An 11,730-nucleotide genomic window follows, 5' to 3' on the forward strand; every position below is an offset into this window, starting at 1 on the left:
CTGACATAGGAAATGGAATAATTTTAAAGAATTACTCAATATATCGTAATACAAGCAAAAGAAAAGTAATCACAAAATATTTAAAGTATTATAACATACCGGGTTGTGTGTGAGGTGCGTGTCCGATATTACGGAGCTGTAGACTGCAACTAAGCTGTGAGTATCGTGTATGGCTATATATATTGGGTGAAAGTTGTTGTTTAGGGGGTTGGGTCGATGGACTGTAGAATGTTAAATATCGGATTGTTCGTGTAGATGTTACTGTCGTTTAATGCAAGATTTTGTTTATGTGTTCTTTGTATATGATATTTTTCTATGGTGTCTCTATGTCGCTTGTTTTGTATTATTTTTATAATGTCCATTGTTTGTTCTATTTTGTTGTATGTATGTCCTGTGTTTAATATATGCTTTGCATATGCTGAATGATCTTTATTGTGTTTAATTGCTGTAATATGCTCTTTGTATCTTTGACTAAAGGTGCGTCCGGTTTGGCCTATATAGGTTAACGGGCAATCATTGCATTTTAACCTATATATGCCTGGTTTTTCGTATTGATTTGTTGTGTCTATTTGTGGCTTTTGTTTCAAGATGTTTTTTATTGTGTTTTTTGTTCTAAATGCTATTTTTGTTATTTGTTTTAAATGTTTTTGTTATATATTTGGTTTCTTTTCCTATATATGTGAATGTGGCCCATTTGTTTTGTTTATTTTCGTTTTTGTCTTCATTTATGTTGTTTACATTGTTTATTTTATTTTTGGGTTTTAATTCATAATTATTATATCCGTTTTCTATTAGAATTTGTTTTATTATGTTACATTCAATTTGTTTGTTTATTGTGGTCATGGGATATGTATTTTTTCGGTTTATTAAGTAATTAATAGCCATTTGTTAATGTTCATTTGGATGGCATGAAGAGGCATGAATTATGGTGCTTGTATTTGTAGGTTTTCTGTATATTTTGAATTCAGAGTTGTTTTCGTTTCGTATTATAGTTAGATCTAAATAATTTAATTTGTTATTTTGTTCTGTTTCTAAAGTGAATTGTATATTTTGATTTATGTTGTTAAATTCATTTAAAACATTTTTTATATTTGTATTTTTTGCATCAAAAATCATGAGTATATCATCAACATATCTACTATAGTATTTGATTTGATATTTGTTTAATATATTTACTATATAATCATGCTCGAGATATTGTAAGGATATTTCAGATAATATGCTCGAGGTTGGAGCTCCCATGGGTAACCCTGTTTCTTGTTTCCAATATTCATTGTTGAATTGGAAATAATTTTGGTTAATAATAATGTTAGTTATATTTGTAATTTCATTTATTAGATCTGTATTTATATTCTGTCTATTTAGAATATCTCTTACAATATCTCGTAGCATGATTGTTGGAATATTTGTATACATATTATTGATGTCAAAAGAACAAATTTGTATAATTTTATTATTATGAAAATTCAATTGTTGGATTTCGTTTATTAATTTTATAGAATTTGTTATGTTAAACGTATTTGGTAGATTAATATCGGACACGCACCTCACACACAACCCGGTATGTTATAATACTTTAAATATTTTGTGATTACTTTTCTTTTGCTTGTATTACGATATATTGAGTAATTCTTTAAAATTATTCCATTTCCTATGTCAGTAGCCAGGATCAGGATATGAAAATTAAAATTGATTTTGCAGATTTAAGACATCCAGGCGCAGTCTTCAAAAATTAAATGGAAGAAGCCTGGAGGTTAAACAAATAAAATCTAACGGGTAGAACAAATCAGTATACGCAGGGCAGCAAGTGCAACAGTTTTTAATTTTAATTGATAGACCTGACGATGATGGAATGAACATCGAAACATGTCGTCATTTTAAAATGTAACAATATCATATGTTGAAATGTTATAATTTTATGTGATTTTAACAATCTATAAGCTTGTGTAAAGACGGTGAATAAAATTATTGTAGTGCAAAGGTAGTTGATTTTTCCGATCATGTAGAGTTATTATTGTCTCTCACGGAGTCCGACGAACGCAAAGGAGTTTTGAAATTTTAATCTGATTTGAAATCAGTCATTGACACTTCCACTTCCAAGACAAGGCAGGGGTTTATTTTAGCAATGACGTACGTGATTCACACACGAGACTACCTTCTAAATTTCCTTCTAAATTTGACCTGTCCCATCCCTATCACGACTAGACTCCCAAGTCTTGAGAAGTCACTTGTCCCAAGTCTTGAGAAGTCCTTGTCCCAAGTCTTGAGAAATCACTTGTCCCAAGTCTTGAGAAGTCACTCGTCCCAAGTCTTGAGAAGTCACTCGTCCCAAGTCTTGAGAAGTCACTTGTCCCAAGTCTTGAGAAGTCACTCGTTTTAAGTCTTGAGAAGTTCTTGTCCCAAGTCTTGAGAAGTCCTTGTCCCAAGTCTTGAGAAGTCACTCGTCCCAAGTCTTGAGAAGTTCTTGTCCCAAGTCTTGAGAAGTCACTTGTCCCAAGTCTTGAGAAGTTCTTGTCCCAAGTCTTGAGAAGTCACTCCTCGCAAGTCTTGAGAAGTTCTTGTCCCAAGTCTTGAGAAGTTCTTGTCCCAAGTCTTGAGAAGTCACTCATCACAAGTCTTGAGAAGTTCTTGTCCCAAGTCTTGAGAAGTTCTTGTCCCAAGTCTTGACAAGTCACTCGTCCCAAGTCTTGAGAAGTTATTGTCCCAAGTCTTGTCTGCTTGTTTAGGGCTGTGCCTCACCTGTCAGCTGAATTCAAATTTTTTCGAAAATTCTTAGTTTTCTTAGCGTTTCGCGCCATTTGCAGTCGTTTTTAATTTTTTTAAAATTTCGAAAAATTTTGAAAATTCTCAATCTTTGAGAAATTTCAATTTTTTCGAAAAATTTCGAAAAATCGAAAAACGTGGCAAATCGTCCAAAAAGCGCACAAAACTAAGAATTTTTGAAAATTTTCAACTTTTAATTTTTTTCCGAATTTTCCGAAAATTTTTGGTTTTGTGCGCATTTCAGAAGGTTTGCAGCGTTTTTTGATTTTTCGAAAAATTTCAAAAAATTTTCCTTCTAAATTTGACCTGTCCCATCCCTATCAGGACTAGACTCCCAAGTCTTGAGAAGTCACTTGTCCCAAGTCTTCAGAAGTCCTTGTCCCAAGTGTTGAGAAGTTCTTGTCCCAACTTATATCTTAATTGCATCCTGCTTGTGTTCCTCAATACAATACTTTTATTTTCCGTCGTTTCACAACCCAAAAGTGTAATAACATTTTTAACCATCCCAAAACACAATACTATAATCATACACCGCACCAATCATCACAGGAAAAATTAAACTACATAAGAACCCATATTCTATCAGACCATTAATAAATTGGACATCAGCCCCTGCATATAAAATAGCAATAAAAATACAAAACATTTTAAAAGAATATTGTAATTTACCAAATACCTTTAATATAACAAATTCTATAAAATTAATAAATGAAATCCAACAATTAAATTTTCATAATAATAAAAATATAGAAATTTGTTCTTTTGACATCAATAATATGTATACAAATATTCCAACAAGCATGCTACGAGATATTATAAGAGATATTCTAAATAGACAGAATATAAATACAGATCTAATAAATGAAATTACAAATATAACTAACATTATTATTAACCAAAATTATTTCCAATTCAACAATGAATATTGGAAACAAGAAACAGGATTACCTATGGGAGCTCCCACCTCGAGCATATTATCTGAAATATTCTTACAATATCTCGAACATGATTACATAGTAAATATATTAAATAAATATCAAATTAAATACTATAGTAGATATGTTGACGATATACTCATGATTTTTGATGGAAAAAATACAGATATAAAAAATGTTTTAAATGAATTTAACAACATAAATCAAAATATACAATTCACTTTAGAAAAAGAACAAAATAACAAATTAAATTATTTAGATCTAACTATAATACGAAACGAAAATAACTTCGAATTCAAAATATACAGAAAGCCCACAAATACAAGCACCATAATTCATGCCTCTTCATGCCATCCGAATGAACATAAACGGATGGCTATTAACTACTTAATAAACAGAAAAAATACATATCCCATAACCACAGAAAACAAACAAATTGAATGTAACACAATAAAACAAATTCTAATAGAAAACGGATATAATAATTATGAATTAAAACCCAAAAATAAAATAAACAATATAAACAACATAAATGAAGACGGAAACGAAAATAAACAAAACAAATGGGCCACATTCACATATATAGGAAAAGAAACCAAATATATAACAAAAACATTTAAAACAAATAACATAAAAATAGCATTTAGAACAAAAAACACTATAAAAAACATCTTGAAACAAAAACCACAAATAGACACAACAAATCAATACGAAAAACCAGGCATATATAGATTAAAATGCAATGATTGCCCGTTAACCTATATAGGCCAAACTGGACGCACCTTTAATCAAAGATATAAAGAGCATATTACAGCAATAAAACATAATAAAGACCATTCAGCATATGCAAAGCATATATTAAACACAGGACATTCATACAACAAAATAGAACATACAATGGACATTATAAAAATAATACAAAACAAACGACATAGAGACACCAGAGAGAAATATCATATACAAAGAACACATAAACAAAACCTTGCATTAAACGACAGCAACATTTACACGAACAATCCGATATTTAACATTCTACAGTCCATTGACCCAACCCCCTAAACAACTTTCACCTATATATAGCCACACACGATACTCACAACTCAGTTGCTGTCTGCCATTCAATAACAACGGACACGCACATCACACACAACCCGGTATGTTATAATACTTTATATTTTGTGATTGCATTTCTTTTGCTTGTAATACGATATATTTGAGTAATTCCTTAAATATAAAATTAGAGTAAAATTATTCCATTTCCTATGTCGGTAGCCAGAATCACGATATGAAAATTAAAATTGATTTTACAGATATAGGCACCCAGGCGCAGTCTCCAAAATTAAATGGAAGAAGCCTGGAGATGTAATAAAATCAAAAACGGGTAAAATCAATATAAGCAGAGCAACAGATACACCAGATTTTAATTTTGATAGACCTGACGATGATAGAATTGTATATCGAAACATGTCGTCAATTTTAAAAATGTAACAATTTTATGTGAAATTTTATGTAATTTTAACAATAAGCTTGTGAAACGACGGAAAATAAAAGTATTGTATTCTTGTCCCAAGTCTTGAGAAGTCACTCGTCCCAAGTCTTGAGAAGTTATTGTCCCAAGACTTGTCTGCTTGTTTAGGGCTGTGCCTCACCTGTCTTAGCTGAATTGAATTTTTTTTTGAAAATTCTTAGTTTTCTTGGCGTTTCACGCCATTTGCAGTCGTTTTCAATTTTTTTAAAATTTCGAAAAATTTTGAAAATTCTCAAAGGGGGTACCCCTTTGAGAAATTTCAATTTTTTCAAAAAATTTCGAAAAATCGAAAAACGTGGCAAATCGTCCAAAAAGCGCACAAAACTAAGAATTTTTGAAAATTTTCAACTTTTAATTTTTTTCCGAATTTTCCGAAAATTTTTGGTTTTGTGCGCATTTCAGAAGGTTTGCAGCGTTTTTTGATTTTTCGAAAAATTTGAAAATTTTTCCTTCTAAATTTGACCTGTCCCATCCCTATCAGGACTAGACTCCCAAGTCTTGAGAAGTCACTTGTCCCAAGTCTTCAGAAGTCCTTGTCCCAAGTGTTGAGAAGTTCTTGTCCCAAGTCTTGAGAAGTCACTCGTCCCAAGTCTTGAGAAGTTATTGTCCCAAGACTTGTCTGCTTGTTTAGGGCTGTGCCTCACCTGTCTTAGCTGAATTCAATTTTTTTCGAAAATTCTTAGTTTTCTTCGCGTTTCACGCCATTTGCAGTCGTTTTTAATTTTTTTAAAATTTCGAAAAATTTTGAAAATTCTCAAAGGGGTACCCCTTTGAGAAATTTCAATTTTTTCGAAAAATTTCGAAAAATCGAAAAACGTGGCAAATCGTCCAAAAAGCGCACAAAACTAAGAATTTTTGAAAATTTTCAACTTTTAATTTTTTTCCGAATTTTTCGAAAATTTTTGGTTTTGTGCGCATTTCAGAAGGTTTGCAGCGGTTTTTGATTTTTCGAAAAATTTCAAAAAATTTTCCTTCTAAATTTGACCTGTCCCATCCCTATCAGGACTAGACTCCCAAGTCTTGAGAAGTCACTTGTCCCAAGTCTTCAGAAGTCCTTGTCCCAAGTGTTGAAGAGTTCTTGTCCCAAGTCTTGAGAAGTCACTCGTCCCAAGTCTTGAGAAGTTATTGTCCCAAGACTTGTCTGCTTGTTTAGGGCTGTGCCTCACCTGTCTTAGCTGAATTGAAATTTTTTTTAAAATTCTTACTTTTCTTGGCGTTTCACGCCATTTGCAGTCGTTTTCAATTTTTTTAAAATTTCGAAAAATTTTGAAAATTCTCAAAGGGGTACCCCTTTGAGAAATTTCAATTTTTTCGAAAAATTTCGAAAAATCGAAAAACGTGGCAAATCGTCCAAAAAGCGCACAAAACTAAGAATTTTTGAAAATTTTCAACTTTTAATTTTTTTCCGAATTTTCCGAAAATTTTTGGTTTTGTGCGCATTTCAGAAGGTTTGCAGCGTTTTTTGATTTTTCGAAAAATTTTCCTTCTAAATTTGACCTGTCCCATCCCTATCAGGACTAGACTCCCAAGTCTTGAGAAGTCACTTGTCCCAAGTCTTCAGAAGTCTTTGTCCCAAGTGTTGAGAAGTTCTTGTCCCAAGTCTTGAGAAGTCACTCGTCCCAAGTCTTGAGAAGTTATTGTCCCAAGACTTGTCTGCTTGTTTAGGGCTGTGCCTCACCTGTCTTAGCTGAATTCAATTTTTTTCGAAAATTCTTAGTTTTCTTCGCGTTTCACGCCATTTGCAGTCGTTTTCAATTTTTTTAAAATTTCGAAAAATCGAAAAACGTGGCAAATCGTCCAAAAAGCGCACAAAACTAAGAATTTATGAAACTTTTCAACTTTTAATTTTTTTCCGAATTTTCCGAAAATTTTTGGTTTTGTGCGCATTTCAGAAGGTTTGCAGCGTTTTTTGATTTTTCGAAAAATTTGAAAATTTTTCCTTCTAAATTTGACCTGTCCCATCCCTATCAGGACTAGACACCCAAGTCTTGAGAAGTCACTTGTCCCAAGTCTTGAGAAGTCCTTGTCCCAAGTGTTGAGAAGTTCTTGTCCCAAGTGTTGAGAAGTTCTTGTCCCAAGTCTTGAGAAGTCACTTGTCCCAAGTCTTGAGAAGTCACTCGTCCCAAGTCTTGAGAAGTCACTCGTCCCAAGTCTTGAGAAGTTCTTGTCCCAAGTCTTGAGAAGTTCTTGTCCCAAGTATTGAGAAGTCCTTGTCCCAAGTCTTGAGAAGTTATTGTCCCAAGTCTTGTCTGCTTGTTTAGGGCTGTGCCTCACCTGTCTTAGCTGAATTCAATTTTTTTCGAAAATTCTTAGTTTTCTTCGCGTTTCACGCCATTTGCAGTCTTTTTTATTTTTTTAAAATTTCGAAAAATTTTGAAAATTCTCAAAGGGGTACCCCTTTGAGAAATTTCAATTTTTTCGAAAAATTTCGAAAAATCGAAAAACGTGGCAAATCGTCCAAAAAGCGCACAAAACTAAGAATTTTTGAAAATTTTCAACTTTTAATTTTTTTCCGAATTTTCCGAAAATTTTTGGTTTTGTGCGCATTTCAGAAGGTTTGCAGCGTTTTTTGATTTTTCGAAAAATTTGAAAATTTTTCCTTCTAAATTTGACCTGTCCCATCCCTATCAGGTCTAGACTCCCAAGTCTTGAGAAGTCACTTGTCCCAAGTCTTGAGAAGTCACTCGTCCCAAGTCTTGAGAAGTTCTTGTCCCAAGTCTTTAGAAGTCACTTGTCCCAAGTCTTGAGAAGTCACTCGTCCCAAGTCTTGAGAAGTTCTTGTCCCAAGTCTTGAGAAGTTCTTGTCCCAAGTTTTGAGAAGTCACTTGTCCCAAGTTTTGAGAAGTTCTTGTCCCAAGTCTTGAGAAGTCCTTGTCCCAAGTCTTGAGAAGTTATTGTCCCAAGTCTTGTCTGCTTGTTTAAGGCTTTGCCTCACCTGTCTTAGCTGAATTCAATTTTTTTCGAATATTCTTAGTTTTCTTCGCGTTTCACGCCATTTGCAGTCGTTTTTAATTTTTTTAAAATTTCGAAAAATTTTGAAAATTCTCAAAGGGGTACCCCTTTGAGAAATTTCAATTTTTTCGAAAAATTTCGAAAAATCGAAAAACGTGGCAAATCGTCCAAAAAGCGCACAAAACTAAGAATTTTTGAAAATTTTCAACTTTTAATTTTTTTCCGAATTTTCCGAAAATTTTTGGTTTTGTGCGCATTTCAGAAGGTTTGCAGCGTTTTTTGATTTTTCGAAAAATTTGAAAATTTTTCCTTCTAAATTTGACCTGTCCCATCCTTATCAGGACTAGACTCCCAAGTCTTGAGAAGTCACTTGTCCCAAGTCTTGAGAAGTCCTTGTCCCAAGTCTTGAGAAGTTCTTGTCCCAAGTCTTGAGAAGTCACTTGTCCCAAGTCTTGAGAAGTCACTCGTCCCAAGTCTTGAGAAGTCACTCGTCCCAAGTCTTAAGAAGTTCTTGTCCCAAGTCTTGAGAAGTCACTCGTCCCAAGTCTTGAGAAGTCACTCGTCCGAAGTCTTGAGAAGTTCTTGTCCCAAGTCTTGAGAAGTTCTTGTCCCAAGTCTTGAGAAGTTCTTGTCCCAAGTCTTGAGAAGTCACTTGTCCCAAGTTTTGAGAAGTCACTCGTCCCAAGTCTTGAGAAGTTCTTGTCCCAAGTCTTGAGAAGTTCTTGTCCCAAGTCTTGAGAAGTCACTTGTCCCAAGTCTTGAGAAGTTCTTGTCCCAAGTCTTGAGAAGTCCTTGTCCCAAGTCTTGAGAAGTTATTGTCCCAAGTCTTGTCTGCTTGTTTAAGGCTTTGCCTCACCTGTCTAAGCTGAATTCAATTTTTTTCGAATATTCTTTGTTTTCTTCGCGTTTCACGCCAGTTGCAGTCGTTTTTAATTTTTTTAAAAATTTCGAAAAATTTTGAAAATTCTCAAAGGGGTACCCCTTTGAGAAATTTCAATTTTTTCGAAAAATTTCGAAAAATCGAAAAACGTGGCAAATCGTCCAAAAAGCGCACAAAAATAAGAATTTTTGAAAATTTTCAACTTTTAATTTTTTCCGAATTTTCCGAAAATTTTTGGTTTTGTGCGCATTTCAGAAGGTTTGCAGCGTTTTTTTGATTTTTCGAAAAATTTGAAAATTTTTCCTTCTAAATTTGACCTGTCCCATCCCTATCAGGACTAGACACCCAAGTCTTGAGAAGTCACTTGTCCCAAGTCTTGAGAAGTCCTTGTCCCAAGTCTTGAGAAGTTCTTGTCCCAAGTCTTGAGAAGTCACTTGTCCCAAGTCTTGAGAAATCCTTGTCCCAAGTCTTGAGAAGTTCTTGTCCCAAGTCTTGAGAAGTCACTTGTCCCAAGTCTTGAGAAGTCATTCGTCCCAAGTCTTGAGAAGTCACTCGTCCCAAGTCTTGAGAAGTTCTTGTCCCAAGTCTTGAGAAGTCACTTGTCCCAAGTCTTGAGAAGTCCTTGTCCCAAGTCTTGAGAAGTCACTTGTCCCAAGTCTTGAGAAGTCACTCGTCCCAAGGCTTGAGAAGTCACTCGTCCAAAGTCTTCAGAAGTCACTCGTCCCAAGTCTTGAGAAGTTCTTGTCCCAAGTCTTGAGAAGTCACTCGTCCCAAGTCTTGAGAAGTCACTCGTCCCAAGTCTTGAGAAGTTCTTGTCCCAAGTCTTGAGAAGTCACTTGTCCCAAGTCTTGAGAAGTTCTTGTCCCAAGTCTTGACAAGTCACTCGTCCCAAGTCTTGAGAAGTTATTGTCCCAAGTCTTGTCTGCTTGTTTAGGGCTGTGCCTCACCTGTCTTAGCTGAATTCAAATTTTTTTCGAAAATTCTTAGTTTTCTTCGCGTTTCGCGCCATTTGCAGTCGTTTTTAATTTTTTTAAAATTTCGAAAAATTTTGAAAATTCTCAAAGGGGTACCCCTTTGAGAAATTTCAATTTTTTCGAAAAATCGAAAAACGTGGCAAATCGTCCAAAAAGCGCACAAAACTAAGAATTTTTGAAAAATTTCAACTTTTAATTTTTTTTCCGAATTTTCCGAAAATTTTTGGTTTTGTGCGCATTTCAGAAGGTTTGCAGCGTTTTTTGATTTTTCGAAAAATTTGAAAATTTTTCCTTCTAAATTTGACCTGTCCCATCCCTATCAGTACTAGACTCCCAAGTCTTGAGAAGTCACTTGTCCCAAGTCTTGAGAAGTCACTTGTCCCAATTCTTGAGAAGTCACTTGTCCCAAGTCTTGAGAAGTTCTTGTCCCAAGTCTTGAGAAGTCACTCGTCCCAAGTCTTGAGAAGTCACTCGTCCCAAGTCTTGAGAAGTTCTTGTCCCAAGTCTTGAGAAGTCACTTGTCCCAAGTCTTGAGAAGTTCTTGTCCCAAGTCTTGAGAAGTCACATGTCCCAACTCTTGAGAAGTCACTCGTCCCAAGTCTTGAGAAGTTATTGTCCCAAGTCTTGTCTGCTTGTTTAGGGCTGTGCCTCACCTGTGTTAGCTGAATTCAAATTTTTTTTCGAAAATTCTTAGTTTTTCTTCGCGTTTCACGCCATTTGCAGTCGTTTTTAATTTTTTTAAAATTTCGAAAATTTTTGAAAATTCTCAAAGGGGTACCCCTTTGAGAAATTTCAATTTTTTCGAAAAATTTCGAAAAGTCGAAAAACGTGGCAAATCGTCCAAAAAGCGCACAAAACTAAGAATTTTTGAAAATTTTCAACTTTTAATTTTTTTCCGATTTTTCCGAAAATTTTTGGTTTTGTGCGCATTTCAGAAGGTTTGCAGCGTTTTTGATTTTTCGAAAAATTTGAAAATTTTTCCTTCTAAATTTGACCTGTCCCATCCCTATCAGGACTAGACACCCAAGTCTTGAGAAGTCACTTGTCCCAAGTCTTCAGAAGTCCTTGTCCCAAGTGTTGAGAAGTTCTTGTCCCAAGTCTTGAGAAGTCACTTGTCCCAAGTCTTGAGAAGTCACTCGTCCCAAGTCTTGAGAAGTTATTGTCCCAAGTCTTGAGAAGTCACTTGTCCCAAGACTTGAGAAGTCATTCGTCCCAAGTCTTGAGAAGTCACTCGTCCCAAGTCTTGAGAAGTCCTTGTCCCAAGTCTTGAGAAGTCACTCGTCCCAAGTCTTGAGAAGTCACTCGTTCCAAGTCTTGAGAAGTCACTCGTCCCAAGTCTTGAGAAGTTCTTGTCCCAAGTCTTGAGAAGTCACTTGTCCCAAGACTTGAGAAGTAACTCGTCCCAAGTCTTGAGAATTTCTTGTCCCAAGTCTTGAGAAGTCACATGTCCCAAGTCTTGAGAAGTAACTCGTCACAAGTCTTGAGAACTCACTCCTCCCAAGTCTTGAGAAGTTCTTGTTCCAAGTCTTGAGAAGTCACTTGTCCCAAGTCTTGAGAAGTTCTTGTCCCAAGTCTTGAGAAGTCACTTGTCCCAAGTCTTGAGAAGTCCTACTCAGAATATATTTATTTTGTTTTCATTTAATTTTCTTTGCTTTGATTGAAATTAATGTTTGTTTTTTGATTTTGTTCAGGTGATGA

At 34.7% G+C, this 11,730-nt stretch overlaps 1 protein-coding gene across 1 annotated transcript in view; it reads left to right on the top strand.

The window, feature by feature from the left end:
• Nucleotides 1-11,730, top strand: part of LOC147872590 (peroxisomal multifunctional enzyme type 2-like) — a 35,247-nt gene that overhangs the window by 23,406 nt on the left and 111 nt on the right. Inside the window, exon 25 of the mRNA XM_087356223.1 lies at nt 11,724-11,730. This exon is cut by the window's right edge and continues 111 nt beyond it. The gene's annotated coding sequence lies outside the window, so the exon portion shown is untranslated. The remainder of the gene's footprint in view (nt 1-11,723) is intronic.

The sequence above is a fragment of the Zootermopsis nevadensis genome, unplaced genomic scaffold, assembly GCF_977971745.1.
Source record: "Zootermopsis nevadensis isolate Lab colony 2312 unplaced genomic scaffold, Znev_1.0 Znev_ptg000026l, whole genome shotgun sequence".
Classification (NCBI taxonomy): Eukaryota; Metazoa; Arthropoda; class Insecta; order Blattodea; family Termopsidae; genus Zootermopsis; species Zootermopsis nevadensis.